The 24,207-nt window shown below is 32.3% G+C and overlaps 1 pseudogene; it reads right to left on the bottom strand.

The window, feature by feature from the left end:
- Positions 1-3,529: 3,529 nt before the first annotated feature.
- LOC120193222 overlaps positions 3,530-24,207 on the bottom strand; it is a 31,947-nt pseudogene continuing 11,269 nt past the window's right edge.

The raw sequence follows: 24,207 nt of genomic DNA on the forward strand, positions 1-24,207 counted from the left end.
AATATGTTTTAACATTTTTGGTAAAGTGCCCAATAATAACAAAACCGGTAGAAAAAATAAAGTTTAGGTAATGCTTTATCGGATATGTTAACAAAACCAGTAAAACGTCTAATAATAACAAAATCAGTAGAAATAATAATGTTTTAGGTAATTTATTGCCGAAAATGTTAAAAAAATAATAACAAAAGCGGAAGCGTCTTTTCTTAGTCGTATATTAAGGCTATCGCATGTGAGACTTCCCGCTCCCGTCCTCTCGATTCTTTACTAACAAATTTTTTCTGAAATAATTCAAATTATATAACCTAACCTTTTATTTCAATTTTGCAGTTAAACCCAACTATTTCTTCAACTTAGCTAGTTAGTATACCTCGTTAGCTTCCTTACAACACACACACATATTTATATCATACAATAGTAATAAATCTAGAAATTTTTTAAGGTATACACATATATTAATAATATAAAATTTTTGTTTGTAAATGAATACAAAAAAATTTCAAAATAGACATAATTAGTAAAATAAATAATTAACATAAGAAAATACATATTTCAAGCTAGACACTTATCTATCCTAAACTACACTAGAATTCGCCATTGTGATACAAGAACATGATTTTAAAAATGTATAAGAAGTTAGGGTTTGGTTGGATTCATATTAAAATAATGTTAAAATTTGTTCTTATTAATTGATTAATGAACAACGCTTTGTTTATGACATGATACATTTACGAGTATCTAAATGCTAACATGATACAATTATAGATATCTAAATGCTGAGATGATATTTGAACATGTGTTTAATTGCTTACATGATATAATATCACGCCAATATGTTTTATTTATTAAATAGCATTACCTTATTCGTGTAATAATCGATTTTCGTCCGGCCTACCTTTTCTTCAAGGTTCGAACATTTTTATTGAAGTTGATTTTGAAGTATAATATATCAGTCAACTTACAACAATTTTTCAAGTAGGATCCAAACGTTTCCAAGGCATGATGTCATCTTGATATAGAATTGACTTTCAGTTAACTTTCCAACGAATTTTGAAACGCCTCAGTCGAACATTGAGAACTTAAGATATGCTTATTTTAGAAAAGAAAACGCGTGTAAAAAATTAAATACGGGTTCAGTATGAGAATTTTATTATTACAAATTTTTAATTATTTTATTGATTATTTTTAATTAAATACTGCTTTATACTTTCTATTATTTATTTTGGGAAATTTAACATCTTTCCATCATTTCATTATTACCTTTCTTAATTAATGTATCCAACATTAATGAAAATATATTAAGTTTTTTTTCAGACACTCTTATTTTGTAAAAAAACAAAAAAAAACCAAAAAAAAAAAAGGACAATAAGAGAAGTTCAATAAAAGTTTCAGCTTTTTCAAAGTTCCATTGAGAAAATTCTTTCTTTGTTTAGATTCTCTTCTATTTCGATCTTATTTTGGACGCACACCTTATTCAATTATTTAGATTAATTGCTACGTCAAATATTGTAAGTTTATTTTGTTTTAATTTTAATTTTTTATGGATTAATATTGATTCTTCTTCTCATTCTTATCTCTTTTAATTTTTTTCTTATGTTATATATATTATTTATATTATATTTATATATAACTTTTACAAATCTCTCTCTCCCTCCCTCTCTCTCTCGTATATATATACGTATTATATATTAAATTTTTATTAATTTCCTAATTTATATATTTACTATTTTATTTTATTATTTTTAGTAATTTCAACTTTTTGTATTTAATTTTTATGTCTTTTAGATTCACAATTTATATTCATTCTTTTAATTATTTGTTTATTCCATTTTATGCTTTTTAAAGTTAAACATTAATTTTCTATTCATATTTTACATTATTTTTTATTTCGCTACTCTTAATACCGTTGTTTCACTTTTGTAGATTAGATTTTTTAGCATTCATTTTTACTCGTAATACCTTATTTTTATGTCTTTGTAATTTTAAAATAATAGAACTTTAAGCTAAATAATTTGAATTTTTTCTTTAAATTTCAACTCAAATTTAATTTTCTCTATTAAGACAATTTGTACCCGTATTGATACCGAAAGAGCGTTGTGAGAGTGTTCATCCTTCCTTACATGCAATCGAGTCTCAAACCTTTACAAGTGAATCTCTAGTAAGAAGTAGATTCAATAAAAGGTAAAATTTACCGAAAGACATTGTGGGAGTGTTCGTCCTTCCCTACACATAACCTACTCCCAAACCCTTACAAGTGAATCTCTAATAAAACGTAGATTCAGTAAAAGGTAAACTTTATGTATCCGACCATAAATAACCCAAAAGATTGGTGACGATTCCAAAAGGTAAATTATTCACTTTAAGTCAAAATGCGACCCCAAGCAACTCAAAAGATCGTTGCGACAATTGGTGAAAAAAATAAGAAAATTATAATGTACTAATAAGAAGACTAAAATTAGAGACTAAAAAAATAGTGGTTCAACACCTAAGCATTCAATCAAACTACAAACTTATTATATTGTTGACAAAAAAATCTAGTTTAAGTTCTTGTTATAACTAATTAAATATATACTCTCTAGCTCATAGTATAAAAACATTGACAGGTAGTTTAACCTAGAAACCTATATGCACAACCATTTCTTATTTACGTATTGTAAAAGTCTACAAGTCTCGGTTTTTATACCATCTTGAAGTTGCTGGTATTAGGGGTATTCGAAATTGGATACCTGCATTTTTGGGTAGTCGGGCTATTCGGGAACTAAAATATCGGTTCATGACTCTGCCGATAATATCAGGGTACCCGCAAGTCAGATATCCGCACAATCAAGATATTCGCTGGTTCGGGTAATGGGATACACGGTTCCCTTTTTTTCTTCAAATTCTGCATTAATTTTTTTGCATTCTGCACTAATTTTTCTGAAAAAATCTGTATTAAAAAAGTCAGGACTAAAAAATTAAAATTCGAACAAACTTAGACACTTAAAAATCCGAAATTACATAATTCAAACATAAAGTTTAAAAATTCAAATTGTACAATTCAAATATAAAACTTAAATGTTAAAAGTCTAAAGAAAATACAACAAAAGAAATATATTTCATTGCTTCGAAACTCATTCATCTCATCAATAATAATTGTTGGTTCATTCGAAGTTAAATCTTTCATTGGTTATATTACATGTTCATGCATTTATTCTTTTACTTATGCATCATTTGGTTATTTATTGTATTAAAACAATAATAATTACTACACATTTGAACTTAAAAATAGAAGATTAAGTAAAAAGGGCCATTTTATTTATTCGTATCTAATGAAAAGCACTAAAGTAGTCAGCAAGCGGCTACTGCTTTATGGAATTTGTAATTTTATAGAAAAAAATCGAGAAGTGATTTCGGCTATTGGTGGTAACCGTGGTATACAGGTACCTGATCCGGAAATTCGTGCATTTTCAATATAAATATTTGGAAATTTTTGAACGGGTCAACAGGCTGGTCGACCGGGTCGGATATTTTTTAACACCCCTAGCTGGTATTGTTAGGCTCTCAAACTAAACTTGATATTTCCACTCACCAGTTCCTCTTGAAATGACCAGTAACGTAATGCATAGATCTCCCGGTACCATTTGAAAGTGGTCATCCCTGCTACATGAAGATACAGTTTTGTTAGCAAGCAACCTAAATGGAGAGGTTTACTAATTCTAACAGCTTTAAGCTATAAGCTAAGAAAGAATAGCGAATTGCCTGCTGTCAGAGCCTGCAGATTGCCTACTGCCATCAAGGTACAAAGGTCTCGTTGTTCTCTCACATTTGGCAACAACGAGTGTGTCTAGTTGTGGCTCTGGAACTAAAAACCGTCGACATAAATCAATCATCAGCAAGCACAATGTACACATGACGAAATTGCAGTCAATGGGCATTTGAATCCATATAACTTGAGAAGAACAAATTGAAGCCTGCTAAGGTGTAAAGCTAATAAAGAACTAGTTGCAATGTAATAAATGTAACGAAGAACAAATCCAGAAGTGTTGAAATCAAGTCTTTGGCTCGAGAATCTTCTATCTTTTTTTCCCGAAAATTTTAATATAATTTGAAGATCATATCCCCAGATGTACTGAACATGACCCTTTAAGGAAAATGATGCATCGGAATAACATGGTTTTCTAGCATAACCAAGTTTTGCCTTGTCTTGTTAATGAAACCACTACATGCTATTAACTTCAAGTCACAAGAACATGTTGGAGAAAATGGTGAATTAATTTGATGGATTTAATATTTATATTAAATTCAAAGTCCTTTTAAATATTGCAAATTAAAAGATATAGTTTAATTTGAATATTAAAATGATAATTACTCTTTTAATATGTCAATTTAAAATTGTATATGTTACCTTTTTAACTTTGAATATTAAAAGATAATTATATACTTTTGTATATTTCAAATTAAAAACAATACTTGTTTAATTTGAATAATAAAGAAGTGTATATCTGTTTAATATTTTAAATTTAAAAAATATTATTATCTGTTTAAATTTAGATATTAAAAGATGTTCAGTTGGAGTAAAACTTTCAAATTTAACATTTTAAATTTAAAATACATTATTATATTTTTAAATTTAGATATTAAAAGAGTTTTAATTGGAGTTAATCTCTCTCGAAACTCCCCTATAAATACTGAGTAAATCTATTAGTTTTTTCACAACTCATAATTCAAGAAGCTTTCTTCTCTTGAAAATATTCTCTCCTTTTCAGAAAATATTCTTTTTCCCTTAGTTTTTCGATGATAGTCGGAGATAAGGAAAGTTCGTGATCTCTATTGTTGTGATATTGTAGCTGATTATCTATTTATTGTATCCTATGAGACAGACGATCAAAGGATCTCGACCACCAAGGAGTGGCAAAAAAATATGTCTTAAGTAAACTGTGTAGCGACATGCCTCGATTGATTCCGATCTCAGTATCAAATATAAAGAGTATTTTATTTCCTTTCATTGTCTTTTATTTTTTTTTTAAAAGAATTTGATTCTTCTTTTACTTTTTCTCATGTTCCAATTTAGTCTTGGATTGTTACTCTCGGATAACAATCTTAAGACATGTTTCTCATCTTTTACCTTTCTTGATCTGAGATAATTCGAAATTGTTGGGAAACGAGGTAGTAAAAAAAAATTGATTTGGAGATTTATCCTGCCATCTTAACAGGTTTACTAAAATCTCAAAGTGGACAAATATGTATAGCAGAAAATGTCGTGAAAAGTAATTCCAGTTATTGATTTTGTTTCAGAATTTTGCTTGTCCGATAACAAAATCTAAAATAAGTGAGAATTAATTTTCTATTTATTGAAATTATTTCTAATTCTGGTTCCGTTTCTTTTACAGAAAATGGAGATAGTACACTCTATCGGTTTACCCAACATGGCTGCTATGATGGTGGTACCGACTCAGAATCCAAATATAATGTGAGTCAATTGGTAGTGGCAATTAACCAAAACGAAAAACCGGTAAAATTCTACGGAGATAATTTCAAGATGTGGAAACAAAAGATGGCTTTCTATTTGACCACAGTGAACCTTTCAAGGTTCTTGAAGGATGATCCTCCTGTTCTTAAAGATTGAGAAGCCAGTGTTACTGCTTTCAACATTGTTGAAGCTTAGAAGAATTCAGATTATATATGTCTGAATATAATACTGAATTGTCTTCAAGATTCATTATATTCGATATATGTTGGTTATGAAACATCAAAGAAATTGTGGGAAATATTGGACCACAAGTAAAGAGTTGAATGGTCATAGGTGAATCCTTTCAGGTGGCCGTCGTTAATGAGAAATTACCTCATGGATGGAGTGACTTCAAGAATTATTTGAAGCACAAGAGGAAGGAAATGACCATGGAAGAACTAGTTGTCAGACTTCGAATAGAAGAAAACAACAGGATCAATCTAGTCAGGGACTCCAATAATGGAAAACAACCCAAAAATTGGTCAAAACTGGGACCTAAAGGTTGAATTTCCAAGAAGGAAAAAAATCCAAGGGAAGTACTTTAACTTTGGAAAGATGGGGCACAAATCTTCTAAGTGTAGACATACAAAGAAAGCCAAAGCTCGCGAGGCTAATGTTGTGGAAAGAATGGTTAAGGATGTAGATGATATAGATCTATACGTTGTGATCTCTGAAGACAACCTGATTGATTATAATTCAAGAGAATGGTGGCTCGATACTAGAGCCACACGCTATATTTGTTGCGACAAGGAATCTTTCTCTGAACTGGCACCTTGCCACAATAGGGAAAAGCTCTACATGGGCAATGCCTCAAATTTTGAAATTAAGGGAAAGGGTATTGTAGTCTTGAAGATAACTTCTGCCAAAGAACTCAAGCTGCAAAATGTGTTGTGTGTGCCTGACATACAAAAAAACCTTGTTTCTTGAACACTCTTAAGTGTTCACGAATTTAGAATGGTGTTTGAATCCAAAAAACTGATTTTGTACAAAGGGGGAATGTATGTGGGTAGAGCATATGTATTGAATGACATGTGGAAACTCAATGCTATCTCTGTAAAAGCCAAAAGCATGAATAAGGATAAAGTTTCTTCTTTTGTTTATATGCTTGAGTCATTTAATTTATGACATGGTAAGCTTGGACATGTTAATTATAATGCTCTGTGCAGATTAATTAACTTGGAACACATTCCTTCGTTTAATATAAATTATAATCATAAATGTGAAACTTGTGTAGAGACAAAATTAACTAGGTCATCTTTTCAAATTGTTAAAAGAAATATTAAACCACTTGATTTAATTTACAGTGACGTTTGTGACTTGAAATTTGTCTAAACGAGAGGAGAGAATAAATATTTTATTACCTTAATTGATGATAGAACAAATTAATTGACGATAGAGAAATTTATAGTCTATAAGCATGAAGTCAAAAATAAACTTAATAAAAATATTAAGATGGTAAGAAGTGATCGTGGTGGTGAATATGTTGAACCATATGTGAATTTTGCTCACAACATGATATTATTCACAAAGTAACACCGCCTTATTCTCCTCGCTCAAACGGAGTAGCCGAGCAAAAAAATAGACTCTAAAAGAAATGATGAATGCCTTGTTTAGTTCTGGGTTATCACAAAACATATGGAGGGAAGTTGTCATTTCAACTAATTACCTTTTAAATAAGGTACCCTAAAAGGAAAAAAACAAGAACCATACGAATTATGGAAAGGTTGGAAGCCTTCCTACAAACACTACATCAAAACTATTTTAGAGCGGCATTTTCAATGGCCTTTTGAGAGTACACGCCACTAACTTTAAACATATAGCAGTGTTTCAATTCTAAATGCCACAAAATGGTAAATTTAGCGGTGTTTTAACAAAAAAGTCGCAATAAGGTTAATATATAGTGGTGTTTTTTCAACAAACGCCGTAATAGAGTAGTGCTTTAGTGGCGCTTTTATACTAACGCCGCAATAGGATTATCTATAGTGGCGTTTTTCAACAAATGTCGTAATCGAGTAGTATTTTAGCGATGTTTTTATACAAACACAATGAGTAAAATGTATTTTTTTCAACCCGGATGACCAAAATATGATAGACTTAAAATAAAAATGACATTTGGTGTATAGCGGCGTTTTTTGATCAAACACCGTTATAGACTTGTACTTTAGGAAATACATCCCAAATAAAATCAGTAGCGGCGTTTATGGAGTAGCGCCGCAATAGGTAGGTACCTTAGCGGTTTTTTTATTTAAAAACATTGCTATTAAATAGTATAAGGCAGCGTTTGTCAGTAAATGCCACAATCACTGCTATTGAATAGTATAAGGCAGCGTTTGTCAGTAAACGCCACAATCGAGCTGCAATTTAGTGGTGTTTTAATACCAAACGCCGCAGTTGTCATATAACCTAGTGTCTTTTACGTAAAAAAAACCGCTACTGAGCAATACTTTAACATATCAGGATCCAAATCCCTAATTTTATTCGAACCTTCTTCTTCCTTTCAGCTGTTATTAGAATTCTGACTGTGCATCACGTCGTCGTTGCCAGTCCGGTCACCAACTGCCGACCATCAGGTATGTCGCCGATTTGTTTCCTTCCATATTGGTCTAAGTGTATTTCTTGGAGAAATTAAACCGAAATTAAAATAATAATTTTTTTGTAATAGTATTAGGATTCTTGGAGAAATTAAACCGAAATTAAAATTTTTGCGGCCAGAAGAATAGTGATTATTGGGTGTAAGGGAAGGTTCGTCTTAGGTCCAGAAGAGGACAGTGAGATGAACTGTGAGTATGTGAATGAGTTTCCCTTCTTTGTGTTGACTGCTTTATCTTTTTGAATTGGAGTTCCTTTTCCATTTCTCCAGGTATTTATTTGCTCTATCATCATCCTTTTTAACTTGTTTCTTCGATTTTTGTTTGAATCTTGCAAGCACCTTTCCTTTTCTTTAATCACAGCATCATTTTCCATGAGTTTGTGTTATGGGAACTGAATACTATTTAATCAGTGTTATACATGATGCCATGAGTAAGACAATGAGGGAAGCAAAAATCATCTGTATTAGTTTTGATTCTTCTATCTTTTAATGTGAGGGCTTGTTGCCAACAAGCTACTACTCCCATGGCAAGAAATGTAAAATCAATCTTGTTTTTATAAGACTTTTATCTTCGGGTTGATAAACTCTTTCTCCCTCTCGTTTTTTCTTGTTTAAAGAAATGAGCTGCATGTATAATACCTCGCTCTTGACCTAAGGTGCTTCTTGTTTTTCTTTCTCGACCTCATCTGTTTTAAGAGGAGCTAGTTCATGTACCTCTTGAAATTGAGTTTTGTTTTAGAAATAAATTGTAATGATTAGTTTGTTTTTAAGTTGTGGAAGACGAAAGACTTAAGCCACGAACCAGCCCTTTTTTCTTTCTCCTTAGACTTGTTTCGAATTTCTCATCACGTCTCGGTACACAATTGAATCTGATCCTGATACTTTTACAGAACTTATACTATAGATGTAAGTTATTGTATTCATTGGATCTCGATTCTCTAAACAAAGAAATAACTCTGTTTCTTTAAGTTGTATGTTGAATTGTTGAATGAATTGTTTAATATGTCAGATCACGAATTTAATAACAAACAATAATATACTTATTAAAACTTGTATAGCCATTTTTGTGATACTATAAAAATTAATTACTATGTTTTTACTTTTATTTTGCTGTTGGTGATTCATACTTTAATATATGAAAAAGATTTACTAAATCCATCGAGAAAGATTAGAGTGGGTTTCAATAAGGCCAACACAATTGTAATATATTTTACGAGAACTATATATATCTTTGTTGGTGAAAGAAAAATCACAACCAAGTTCTATGAAACTTTATAAGGACGTGTAGAGTTAGGGTTGAGCCAATATCTAGCTAAAGGCTTGGCCATGGGTGACAATGACATTTTTTATGCTATTTGGGTCTAAAGGTATGGCCATTGGTGGCAATAACATTGTTTATGTTATTTGGGTTTTCATTACTTTCCATGGCTGTAGAAATGTAGAATGATCATGTACAATGGTATTTTTTTTGTTTTTTTATAATGATAGGAAGGAATTTAATAAAATTACATAAATATTTATTTTCTTTAGTTCTAAAGATATACTTTTAATCTAACAGTAGGTGTGTTAACAGAATACCTAACAATTGTTAAAATCTTAACCATTTGATGTTGCTGCTATGATAGACTCGAAAAATGTATCTTTTAGTTGCTTACATTTGAAATGGACATTTCTGAATTACAAAATGGATAAGAGTTGGATGGATTTATCAAGGGTAACTGATGACTATCGAAATGGAGTATAAACTTTTCTAAATTTAGCTTTTGAAAATGCAAGTCAAAGGAATATGTTTCTTTGCCCTTGTAAGAAGTGTGTTAACATTAATTGGCACATTCGTGAAGTTGTCTACGAGCATCTAATTATTTTTGGCTTTGTTCCGGGATATAAAAAATGGATATTCCATGGAGAGTGTACACGTCGTAGATCTTATTCCGTGAGTAATTATGTTTATCCTTCTAATTCTCATCATTGATCTGCTATAGAAGATGACATGGAGGGTATGTTGCGAGATGCATTTAATATGCACAGTCATCACCAACCTGTTAGAGAAGATGATTGTGATTTTGGTGGTAATGATTTCACTGAGATGAGAAGAAATGGATGAGATGAAAAGCCAAATGGAGAAGCGGAAAAGTTTTATAAGTTGCTTAATGAAATGAATGAGAAACTTTATGAGGGATCAAAATATTCAAAACTCTTATTTTGCATTCATATTTTCCACTTGAAATGCTTGGGAGGGTGGATTGGTAACTCTTTTACACTGTTATTAGAGTTTTTGAGAGACATGTTTCCATTTGCAAAAATCCCTCAATCATGCAAAGATATAAAGAGAATGATAAAGGATTTGGGTCTTGGTTATGAGAAAATTTATAGTTTTCCAAATGATTGTATGTTGTATTGGGGTGATCGAAATAATCAGGATTCTTGTTATGTATGAGGAAAATCTCGTTGGATGAATGGGGACGTAGAAAATGTGAGTGAGGACGAAGTTGATGCACAATCAAGAAAGAAGTCAGTAAAGATTTTACGATATTTTCCTCTAATACCTAGGCTTCAAAGACTTTTGATGTCTTCAAAGACTACAGAGTCTATAAGGTGGCATCATGATGGGTGAACCGATGATGGATTATTAAGGCATCATGCAGATTGTTTAGCTTGGAAGTCATTTGACAAAAAATTTCCAAGTTTTACAAGAGATCACTGAAATGTCAGGCTTGATCTTGTATATGATGGGTTTAATCCTTTTAAAATCATGAGTACTTCGTATAGTACTTCGTATAGTACTTGGCTTGTTTACTTGTTCCTTACAATTTGCCTCCGTGGATTTGCATGAAACAATCATACTTTATCTTATCAATGATAATCTCTGGTGAGAAAGGTCCCATAAATGATATTGACATCTATTTGTAGCCTCTTATTGAATAGTTGAAATAATTATGGGTGGGTGTCGAAACATATGATGTGTTGAAGAAGGAGAACTTTAATTTATCTACAGCTTTATTGTAGACTATTAATGATTTCCCTGCTTATGATTATCCTTGTTGTGTTGTACAGACATGTTCAAAGTGGTTGTATAATGTAAAAAAATTCTCTTGCATGGGACATCAGCGATGGTTAGGTGAAATTCACATATTCATATATCAAAAAAATTTTGTTTGATGGTACTGAAGAGTTTAGAGAAGCTCATGAACAAACAATCGGGTCTGATATCTTATCAATGTTGAAACATATCAAGTCTGATGAGTCTGATGAAGAAGATAATCTAAATGAGGTGGAATTGTGGAAAAAGAGAAGTATTTTCTTTGAGTTGCCTTATTCGAAAGATCTTATTTTAAGACATAATCTTGATGTCATGCGCATTGAGAAGAATGTTTGTGAGAATATTATCGGGACCATTCTCAATGTCGATAGTAAATCTAAAGATAATCTAAAGAGTCGACTTAACTTAGTTAACATCAAAATTCGGCGCGATCTTCATCCTCAATTACTTCCTAATGGAAAATTTTGGTTGTCGCCTTCTATTTTTGCAATGTAGAAGAAAGAAAAAGAATTCTTTTGCACAGTGTTGAAGGATATAAAAGTCCCAGATGGGTATGCATCAAATACATCTTAATGTGTCAGTGTTAAATATCGAAGAATTTATTCTATAAAGTCACATGATTATCATATATTGATGCAAGATTTACTGCCAGATGCTTTACATGGTTGAATGTTAAATAAGGTGACGTCTTGTATAATTAAACTTTCCAATATAATGAAAGCTATTTATGGGAATGTTCTGATGGTTAAAGAACTTAAGAAACTGCAAGATCGAGTCGCCTTGACTTTATGCAATCTGGAGAAGATATTTTCACCTTCATTATTCACAATTATGGTGCATTTACTAGTTCATCTCCCTCATGAAGCTAAAGTTGGTGGACCAGTTTTCTATCGGTGGATGTATCCTATAGAAAGGTGCTAATTGACTTATATGTGTTGAATATATACTGAATATATCTTTTAATGAAAACTATTAATATAATGTTGTGTTTCGTGTCTAGGTTTTTGTGCAAGTTGAAGTCTTACTATCGTAATAAGAGTTATCCAGAAGAATCAATTATTAAAGGGTATTTGGCAGAAGAGTGTATGAATATTTGCTCTAGATATTTGGAAGATGTTGAAACAAGATTGAATAGACCAAATAGAAATGAAGTGTCCAATAGAATAACTTCGCTGAGACTTATTTGTTTAGAAGTTATGGTGAACCACTCGGCAAAGTTGAAATTGCAAAGTTAGATGAGAAGTCTTGGGTACAAGCACGCTGATATTTGTAAGACCCCAAATATTAGGTCGATTACCATAATGATAGAATTTAAAATGTAGAGGATTTAATTGAATAAATGAGAAAGTACCAGAAATGATTTAGGAAATTATGTTTGAGACTTATTAATAAGAATGGAAGAATAGAGGGGCAATTTAGTCATTTAGAGGGAATGAATTTAATATTCATTTAATTGGGTTATTTAAATAAGTGAATAGGATAATAAGGGGATAAGTAATGTTAGTTATCTCGTCTTCTTCTTCCTCACATCCTAAGCCCCCCATAGCAAAGGTAAGGCTTCTTCTAGTTAGTTTTTCCTTTCGTTTTTGGTTTGGTTTTGAAACATTAAGTGATGTAGAAGCTTAAGGAAGGTTTAAAGAGGATTAAAATTAATAGATGAATGAGTTATTTGAGATTAAAGAAAATAAGTTTTTGAGTGAAGTGATGGAATATGGTTCTTTATAGAAGTTTAAAGGCATATTTGACTTGTCAAAGAAGTAAATAAGAGATTATAAGCCTTGGAAGTGAATAAAAAGATGTATGAAAAAGTAGTGTGATTCTTAGTTTGGGAAGTTCTGTGGAGATTTTAGAAGTTATAAGAAGCTAAATGGAAGAAAGTTACTTGGATTAAGTGATGATAAGTTTAAGGGTATTGTTGGAGGTAAAAGTAAGAGAATTAAACGAAATTTGGGGTAAAAATCGAAGTGAAATATGAAAATTTTGGGTAAGGGTATCGGTACTGGAAGAAAAGTATCGATACTATAGGTTTAAATTTGTGGAAATTCGATGAACAGTATTGATACTGATGCAAAAAGTATCGATACTAAGAGAAGGAATCGATACTATGGATTCCAGAATGCAAAAATGATATCGATACTGAAGGGAGTATCGATACCGTAGTATAGAAGTATTGATACCATAGTAGGGGTACCAATACTAGCAAGCTTGGAATTTTCAAGATATGATGATTTTTAATAGAATTTGTAAATAATAGTACTTTTGAGTATTATTAAAAGAATAAATGTTAGAAAGTATAATAACATTTGTATGGTATGTGTAATTAAGGATGCTTGTGTAGATCCTAACCAAGTTCTTGAGTCAAGCAAACAGAAAGGCAAGGATAAATTCGCATAATAGTCGTACTACATTGGTGCATAATAGGAAGACAAATGAGGTGAGTGAAATTATTATGCATGTTGAGAGTTATAATTGCATGTTGGTTAATGTATATGTTGCATTTTTATGTATCAGCACTAAGTATGCAACCCACATAATTCATAATAAGTTTAGGAATGACCGTATCGGTAGTAAGTGTACAACCCACAAAATTCAAAATAAGTTTATAAACGACTGTATTGGCACTAAGTGTGCAACCCACGTAATTCATAATAAGTTTATGAACGACCGTATCGACACTAAGTGTGCAACCGAGGGAATTCATAATAAGTTTATGAACGACCGTATTGACACTAAGTGTGCAACTGAAAGAATTCATAATAAGTTTATGAACGATAGTATCGGCAATAAGTGTGCAACCTATGGAATTCATAATAAGTTTATGGACGACTGTATAAACAATAAGTGTGCAATCCATGAAATTCAAAAGGAGCTTATGAATAATCATATTGGCACCACACGTGCATTTCAGAGAACTTATAATGATTTAAAATAATTAATTCAAATTTTGATAGTTACGATATACTTATGTATTGATTTTACCTCATTATTGTTATTACCTCACTATGTAAATACTTAGCGTCTGTTGATTTCACGCGTAGGTTTTAGCGATTGGAGTAAGGAGTGCATCTGACATTGCCAATCAAGGGTCACCTCATCAGTAACTGTATGACAACCATGTCTACTTTTGATGTATTTAGTTGACCTGTAATAGACTTATGAAAATGCTCTAAAAAGTATTTGACTTATAATGATGAAAAATATAATATGTTCAAATTTTAAGATTTGTTTACATACTAAAAGTTGATGAATATTTTATTATTATTAAATTAAAGAGTTTTATAATTAGAAACAAAATTTTATGGGTTATTCAAAAGTTAGGAAAGTTTTTAAAAATTTATGTGACATTTTTTATTCATGTACGGGAACATATACATGTAATGGGTGTTACATATATGTTTTTTCCATCACGATTCATTAGATCCTTTACACACATAAGTTTTACAATAAAAATCCTAATGTACTTTCTTGTGAACTTTCCTATTTCTCGTTCTTTAACCACATAATCTTCTTTATAGTGAGTTTAAATAAGTCTTAAGATCTCATTCACGCTCGAGAAGAATACATCAGGAACATATTCAAAAGTTATTCACAGAAACTTTTTATGAATAGTTAGGGTATACGGTAAGCAAATAAATCCTTGCACGACATGTAAGTTATTTGAAATCTATGATTCATGTACGGAAATGTATATGGGTAATGGGTGTTATATTTATTTGTATTAGATCTACAGGTTTAGCCGATTCTCGACCAAAATTGGGTGTATTTTACTGTAAAAAGGGTTTACATGCCGCTAAGATGTCAAGGTTGTTGATATTGTGTAGTTAGAATATGATTGTTGTCACTCCTTAATAACTTGAGTGTTATCATTATTAATTTTCTATTAGATGTCAGATTCTACTAATTCGCGGAGAGTGACTGGTCAAGAAACTAGTGAAGGGTCGAGAAGCGAGAGTTATGAATCTAATAGTGAGCACCTAATTCTGTCCGAAAATGCTAGTGCACCATCACATCAAGGTATGCCAGTGTCAAAGTTTGGAGCTTTTATGCATGCTCTCTATACAACCTTGACTCGGCTTCAACCTCCCCCGATTCCTCCTATTTCTCTTGTACCACGAATGTTAATCCCAAAAGAATTAGGAGTTTGGGAGCTCTTGAGTTCTGGGGAGAAGAGGATGAAGGTCCGATGGATGCTGATTTATGGTTGAACGATGTTATGGTGATACTGTAAAGTCTTCAGTGCTCAGATTCTAAAAAAATGGGCAGAGTTGTATCTTTACTTTGAGGATCAGCTCGAGTGTGGTGGACAAACACTACGATGTATGCATCACCTGAGCAAGTGACCTGGCAGTGCTTTCAAGATGAGTTTAAGAATAAGTACACCAGGGAGCAGTTTATGTTGTTAATGCTGTTGAAGGTTCTTAATCTGAAGCAAGACGATCGAGAAATACATGAGTACGAGGCTGAGTACCACAAGTTGAGTCGTTTTGCTACTGAGGTGGTTCCTAATGATAAAGCCCGATGTGATTGGTTCGTTGAAGGTTTAAGGCCAAAGTTGAAAGAGATGATGTTGACTTTAAACTTGCCTAGCTTGCAGGAAGTTATAAACCGAGCTAAGGCCATTGAAAGAGCTCAAGAGGAGACTCTAGCAGCAGAGTAGGCTATGCAGACGGGAAAAAAGTTGGAATGTCTTCAACTTCCCATTTTGCCAAGAGAGGCAAGAGTTCTAGTTCTCGATACAATAACAGAGATGGTTCTGCTGCAATTTCGTAGAAGAATAAGCAATCACCGTCTTTGACTGATAGCTCGAGGAGAGAATATGGAGAAAGAAATAATCCATGTCATACATGTGGTAAATTTCATCGTGGAGTGTGTAGATTACTCAATGGTGTTTGTTTTCATTGTGGTGAATCTGGTCAACATGCTCAAAATTTTCCAAAGAGATCCGGAGATAGATCAGTGTAAACTGAGAGGTCATTAGTAGCACCTAATAGAAGCAAAGGAAGAGGTAGATTCGATGGTAAATATGAGTCAAATCAGCGACAAGAGACTCGGGGTGTGGCCTGAATTTATAATATTAATACTAATGAGGATCGAGATGACCCAAAGATTTTAACAGGTACTTTCCATCTTTTTGATGAACCTATATTTGTTTTGGTTGACCCTGGTTCCACACACTCGTACATTAGTACAAAGTTGGTTAGAGCTAGAGGAATTACTTTAGAACCAATTTTTAGTGAGATGATAGCCGTAAACCCTATGGGTCATCATACGAGAGTAAAACGAGTATGTAGAAAATTCTCGATAAAGATTCAAGGGGTTGTGTTCCCAGCAAACTTAATGAAGTTGCCTTTCGATGAGTTTGAAATTATATTGGGCATGGATTGGTTGTCTCCACATCATGGATAGGTTGATTATTACAAGAAGCGATTATTTTTAAGTATACAGTAGGCTCAGAAATTGTAGTGATCGGCAAAAAAGCGAAATCACCATCTAATGTGATATTAGCCATGACTGCAAAGAAAATGATGTAAAAAGGGTGTATAGCTTTTCTAGATAATGTGATAGACACTCGAGTTTCAGAAGCGAGATTAGATGATATTTCCACTGTTAGGGAGTTTCTGGATTTTTTTCCTAAAGAGTTACTGGGATTACCTCTAGATTGTGAGGTGGAATTCCAGATTGAGGTTTATACGTGTACCAAACCTATTTCTATGGCTTCATATCGAATGGCTTTAATAGAGTTAAGAGAATTAAAGGTCCAATTACATGAGCTACTTGATAATGGATTTATTAGACCTGGTGTTTCTCCTTGGGGAACACCTGTTCTTTTTGTGAAAAAGAATGTGGGTCTATGCGATTATGCATCGACTATCGTCGGTTAAATCGTCGGTTAAATAAGGTGACATAAAAAATAAGTACCCTCTTCCAAGGATTGATGATATGTTCAATCAACTGAAAGGTGCAACAGTTTTCTCTAAGATAGACCTGAGGTCGGGTACCACCAATTAAAGATAAAAGAGGATGATATTTCAAAAACAACTTTTCGGACTCGATATGGACATTACGAATTTGTGGTAATGCCATTTGGTTTGACTAATGCTCATGCGGATTTATGGATTTGATGAACCGAGTATTCCAACCTTACTTGTTTTTGGTTGTATTAATCGATGATATTTTGGTTTATTCCAAGTCAAGAGAGGAGCATGATACTCATCTTCGTGTTGTTCTTCAAACTCTTCGAGAGAAGAAGTTGTATGCCAAATTTTCCAAGTGTGAATTCTGGTTTGCAGAGATTGCTTTCCTTGGTCATATAGTCTCTGCAGAAGGCATAAGAGTAGATCTCAAAAAGATTCAAGCTATAGTGGATTGGCAACCTCTAAAGAATGTTCCTGAAGTTTGGAGTTTCTTGGGGCTTGCTGGTTATTATATACGGTTCATAAAGAATTCCTCAATGTTAGCTTCGTCGCTAACTAAGTTGTTACGGAAAGATGTTCCTTTTGTTTGGTCGGAGAAATGTCAAGAAAGTTTTGAAATGCTAAAGAGAATTATAACAGAGGCCACAGTGCTTGTACAACCTGAGTCAGGTAAAGACTTTCTAGTATTTAGTGATGCATCTCATAATGGGTTGTGATGTATTCTTATGCAAGATGGTAAAGTTGTGGCTTATGCCTCAAGACAACTGAAAACTCATGAGAGAAATTACCCGACACATGATTTATAATTGGCAGCGGTCCTGTTTACTTTAAAAATTTGGTGTCATTATCTGTATGATGAGCGATGCCATATTTATATAGATCATAATAGTTTAAAGCACTTGTTGACTCAAAAAGAGCTGAACTTAAGGAAGAGAAGATAGATTGAGTTTTTAAAAGATTATGATGTGATGATCAATTATCATCCAGGAAAAACTAATGTGGTAGCTGATGCACTTAGTCGAAAGACTTTTGCAGCTCTATGAGCTTTGGATACACGTATTTTAGTAGAGAAAGATGGTGCCTTAATTGTTGAGCTTAAGCTAAAGGTGATGCTTTTGGATCGGATAAAAGAGCTACAAGGTGAGCTTTGGATACACGTATTTTAGTAGAGAAAGATGGTGCCTTAATTGTTGAGCTTAAGCTAAAGGTGATGCTTTTGGATCGGATAAAAGAGCTACAAGGACAATATAGTAAATCTTTGTCTAGAATTGCTCAAGTAGAAAAATATGAGGACATAGACTTTAAGGTAAGGAGTGATGGATGTTTGTATTATCGTGGAAGACTTTACATTCCAAATAATGAAGAATTAAAGAAAGATATTCTCTATGAGGCACATTATAGTCCTCTGACGATGCACCTAGACGGGAATAAGATGTATCGGGATTTAAAGAGTCGTTTTTGGTGGCCTGGTATGAAAAGAATTGTATCAGAGTTTGTTGCAAAATGTCTGACATGTCAGCAAGTGAAAGCTGAACATTAAGTGCCTTCCGGATTGTTGTAACCAATATCCATTCCCGAGTGGAAGTGGGAATGAGTTATAATGGATTTTGTTTTGGGGCTACCTTTGTCACCGAGTAAAAAGGACTCAATATGGGTAATTGTAGACAAATTGACCAAGACAACTCACTTTATTCTAGTTCGGGTGGATTACTCAATGGATAAATATGCATAATTGTATATAAAAGAGATAGTTCGGCTGCATGTAGTGCCTTTATCAATAGTGTCAGATTGAGACCCAAGGTTTACCTCAAGATTTTGGAAGTCTTTGCATGAGGCATTGGGTACTCGATTGAATTTCAATACAACATTTCATCCGTAAACAGATGGGCAGTCAGAATGACCTATTCATGTATTGGAGGATATGCTAAGGACATCTATGATTGAGTTCAAAGGATCATGGGAAAGGTATTTTCCTTTAGCAGAATTTACCTATAATAATAGTTACCAATTGAGTATTAATATGTCTTCATATGAAGGCTTGTATGGGAGAAAGTGGAGAACACCTTTAAATTGGTTTGAGCTATAGGATCGAGACCTAATTGGCCCAGATTTAATGAAAGAAATGGAAGGAAAATTGAAAGTTATCCAGGATAATCTTAAGATGACCTTCGATCAACAAAAGTCTTATGCTGATTTGAAAAGAAAAGAGATTGAATTTCAAGTGAGAGACAAGGTGTTTCTAAAAGTATCGCCCTGTAAGAAAGTATTGTAGTTTGGGCGCAAAGGAAAGCTAAGTCCGAGATTCATTAGACCTTTGAGATTTTAAAAAGGGTCGGACCAGTAGCTTATCAGTTAGCTTTGCCTCCCGATATGGATAAGATCCATAATATTTTTCATGTGTCAATGTTCACAAGGTACCGATCAGATCCATCCCATATTATCACACCAGAGGAAATAGAGATCTGACCATATCTAACTTACGAGGAAGAACTAGTGCGAATCTTGGCTTGAGAAAGTAAAGAACTACGTAACAAGAAGATTCCTTTAGTTAAAGTACTTTGGCAAAACCATAAGATAAAAGAAGCTACTTGGGAAAAAGATGTGAACATGAGGAAGCAATTTCCACACCTCTTCGTATCAGGTACTTCTTAAAATTCAAGGACAGATTTTCTTAAGGGGGAGAATTGTAATACCCCAAATATTAGGTCATTGACCATAATGAAATAATTTAAAATGTGGATGATTTAATTGAATAAATGGTAAAGTTCTAGAAATGATTTAGGAAATTGTGTTTGAGACTTATTAATAAGAATGGAAGAATAGATGGGCAATTTAGTCATTTAGAGGGAATGAATTTAATATTCATTTAATTGGGTTATTTAAATAAGTGAATAGGAGATTAAGGCGATAAGTCATGTTGGTTATCTCCTCTCTTTTTTCCTCATGTCCCGAGCCCCCCAAAGCAAAGGTAAGGCTTCATCAAGTTAGTTTTTCATTTCGTTTTTGGTTTGGTTTTGAAACCTTAAGTGATGTAGAAGCTTAAGAAAGGTTTAAAGAGGATTAAAATTTAGAGATGAATGGGTTATTTGAGATTGAAGAAAATGGGTTTTTGAGTGAAATGATGGAATATGGTTCTTTATAGAAGTTTAAAGGTATATTTGACTTGTCAAAGAAGTAAATAAGAGATTAGAAGCCTTGGAAGTGATTAAAAATATGTATGAAAATTAGTGTGGTTTTTAGTTTGGGATGTTCTTTGGAGATTTTAGAAGTTATAAGAAGCTAAATGGAAGAGAGTTAGGTTGATTAAGTGATGATAAGTTTAAGGGTATTGTTGGAGGTAAAAGTAAGAGCATTAGATGAAATTTGGGGTAAAAATTGAAGTGAAATATGAAAAATTTAGGTAATGGTATCGGTACTTGAAGAACAGTACCGATACTATAGGTTTAAATTTTAGGAAATTTGATGAACAATATCGATACTGATGTAAATAGTATCGATACTAATATGGGTGTCGATACTAAGAGGAAGATATCGATACTATGGATTCCATAATGCAAAAATTGTATCAATACTGAAGGGAGTATTGGTACCATAGTATAAAAGTATTGATACCATAGTAGGGGTACCGATACTACTAAGCCTGGAATTTTAAAGATAATATGATTTTTAATAGAATTTGTAAATAATAGTACTTTTGAGTATTATTAAAAGAATAAATGTTAGAAAGTATACTAACATTTGTATGGTATGTGTAATTATGGATGCTTGTGTAGATCTTAACCAAGCTCCCAAGTCAAGAAAACAGAAAGGCAAGGATAAAGTTGCATAATAGTCGTACTACATTGGTGCATAATAGGAAGACAAATCAGGTGAGTGCAATTATTATGTATGTTGAGAGTTATAATTGCATGTTGGTTAATGTATATGATGCATTTTTATGTATCAGCACTAAGTGTGCAACCCACATAATTCATAATAAGTTTATGAACGACCGTATCGACACTAAATGTGCAACCCACGAAATTCATAATAAGTTTATTAATGATCATATCGATATTAAGTGTGCAAGCCACGGAATTCATAATGAGTTTATGAACGACCGTATCAGCACTAAGTGTGCAACCCACAGAATTCATAATAAGTTTATGAACGACCGTATCGACACTAAGTGTGCAACCCACATAATTCATAATAAGTTTATGAACGATCGTATCGGCACTAAGTGTGCAACCCATAAAATTCAAAAAGAGCTTATGAATGATCATATTGGCACCATACATGCATTTCACAGAACTTATAATGATTTGAAATAATCAATTCAAATTTTGATAGTTACCATATACTTATGTATTGATTTCACCTCATTATTGTTATTACCTCACTATGTAAATATTTAGCGTGTGTTGATTTCACACATAGGTTTTAGCGATCGGAGTAAGGAGTGCATCTGACATCGTCAATCAAGGGTCGCCTCATCAGTAACTGTATGATAACCATGTCTACTTTTGATGTATTTAGTTGGCATGTAATAGAATTATGAAAATGCTCTAAAAAGTATTTAACTTATAATGATGAAAAATATAATATGTTCAAATTTTAACATTTGTTTACATGATAAAAGTTAATGAATGTTTTATTATTATTATTAAATTAAAGAGTTTTATAATTAGAAACACAATTTTATGGGTTTTTCAAAAGTTAGGAAAGTTTTTAAAAGTTATGTGACATCTGTGATTCATGTACGGGAACGTATAGAGGTAATGGGTGTTATATATATGTTCTTTTCCATTACGATTCATTAGATCCTTTACACACGTAAGTTTTACAATAAAAATCCTAATGTAGTTTCTCGTGAACTTTCATATTTCTCGTTCTTTAACCCCATAATCTTATTTATTGTGAGTTTAAAGAAGTCTTAATATCTCATTCAGGCTCCAGAAGGATATATCAGGGACACATCCAAAAGTTATTCATAAAAACGTTTCATGAATGGTTAGGGTATACGATAAGCAAATAAATCCTTGCACGACACGTAAATTATGTATAACTCATCTTGTTTTAATATATTGATATAAATGCTAATTGATTCACCTCTCATGCGTAATAGGTTTGGAGTGGGAGAGAAGTTAGTGAAAAGGTTAAATGGCTTTCTCAAGGTCCGAATAGAATTGTTAAAAAAATATAATTCCATCATCATTAATGGGTTCAGGTTCCACATAAAATCTCATGAAAGATTAAGGAGAACACAAAATTGTGGAGTAGTTGTTACTTCTTCAAACTACAAGTTATGCTAGTGCTAGAGACAACCATCCTACGGAGGGAGATGTAAAATATTATGGAATCCTTATGGATATCATTGAGTTAGATTATTATGGCAAACAAAAGGTTGTGTTGTTTCGGTGTGATTGGGTTGATGTAAATACTACTCGAGGTATTAAAAGAGATCAATTAGGTTTTACAATGGTGAATTTTTCTCGATTGATTCACAATAGTCACCAATTGATGGACGAGCCATATGTATTTTTTTTCAAGTCAAACAAGTTTTTTACTGCCACGATCTAATGGATGAGGGTTGGTATGTTGTACTTCGTAACAGCCCTAGAGACTTGATAGACATCAGGGATAGAAGTAAATATGACATTGAAACAAGATCAGAAACTATGCCTTTTGTAGAACAAAATTTAGATGGACCTATTACTGGTACTAGCTCTCAATTCCAATGGGTTCGTGATAATATGACTGAAGATATTTATGAAAATTGGTATGATATAACAATGTATTTAGATTTTATATCTTATAATTAATTAATTTATATTGTTATCATTTATATATGTTGATGTCATAAAATATATATATTAATAGTATTGTTGTTGGTAGTTACTAATATTGTTGTTTGTTTATTGCAGATATTATACCTAGGAGAAAATTAAGTGATCTGCGGATTGTTCGAGCTCCTCATGAGGAGGAAGAAACAAATAATGAAGAGTCGATTTTTGTTGGATCTATAGAATTTCCAAATACAGTTGAAGAAACTGTAGAAATTGAAGGTAATGTTCGACTCTTTATTTAAATGGTGATTGATTTTCTTATTGACTTGATTTTGAAATCCTACACTAAATTATTTCTTATGTAGCTGAAAATGGTCAAAGGCGCAAGAGTAGAGGTCGTACGATAATGAAGGAATTAAATCAAATTCCTCTTGGGGGACTACGTGAGAGTTTCAAGTAATGATGTCGGTCAACCTATTGGGACAAAATCACGTGTTCTATCAGGTTACCTAGGTATTAATTCATGCAATGCAAGTCTTCTACTGATCAATTATTACGAGTCATGGCGTGAGATGCCGAATAGTAGTAAAAACCATGTTGTGGATTGCATTAAGGTAATAATTTTATTATAATAAGTAATTCATTGTAGTTCAATAGTAACATATATTTACTTTCAACACTTGTGTAATTTATAGGATAAATTTTCTTTAGATGTCTCAGATGATTAATTGAAGTAAGTGTTAGGAAAGAAATGGAGAGACCACAAGAGTTTCTTAAAAAAATAAATATTTTAAGAACAATCTCAGCCTTGATGAAAAGCTGTAAAATTTCCCACCTGGAATGCTAATTTATCAATGAGAAGATATAGTCAGGTTTTGGAGTTCAAAGAAAGAAAAGGTATGATGCAATTTAAAAATAATATTATGTCACTATATTATTGGCTTTATAAGTCATGTGGATTTCAAATTGTAGGACCGAGAGCATGTTGGTAGTGCTAGTAGACAACAACAAAAGTTTACTAACACTGCTGGATCGAAGAGCTTTACTTGTGTAGCTCATGAACAAGTATTCTTTTTTTAATTAAGATTATTCATATAGTCATTTTAAGTTAGGAGCATATAGTAATTAACATTCTTTTCTATTATTTATTACTTTTTTGTAAGTATTAATTTATATTCTACATTGTAGGAAATCATGTCCGGCAATAGAGTTGGACAAATAAAGTTCTTCTAAATGACACATACAAAAAAGATGGCTTTCCTATGGCTCCTGAAGCTGCAGAAATTATGGTATATTTAATGGACATAAAATTTGCATTATGTTATATTTATAGTATAACATTTTTATTTTAAATAATGTTTGAATTTGTTATAACTTCTTAACTGATTATCAGGAAAAATTGAGCGATA

The sequence above is a fragment of the Hibiscus syriacus genome, unplaced genomic scaffold (assembly GCF_006381635.1).
Source record: "Hibiscus syriacus cultivar Baekdansim isolate YM2019G1 unplaced genomic scaffold, ASM638163v2 tig00116989_pilon, whole genome shotgun sequence".
NCBI lineage: Eukaryota > Viridiplantae > Streptophyta > Magnoliopsida > Malvales > Malvaceae > Hibiscus > Hibiscus syriacus.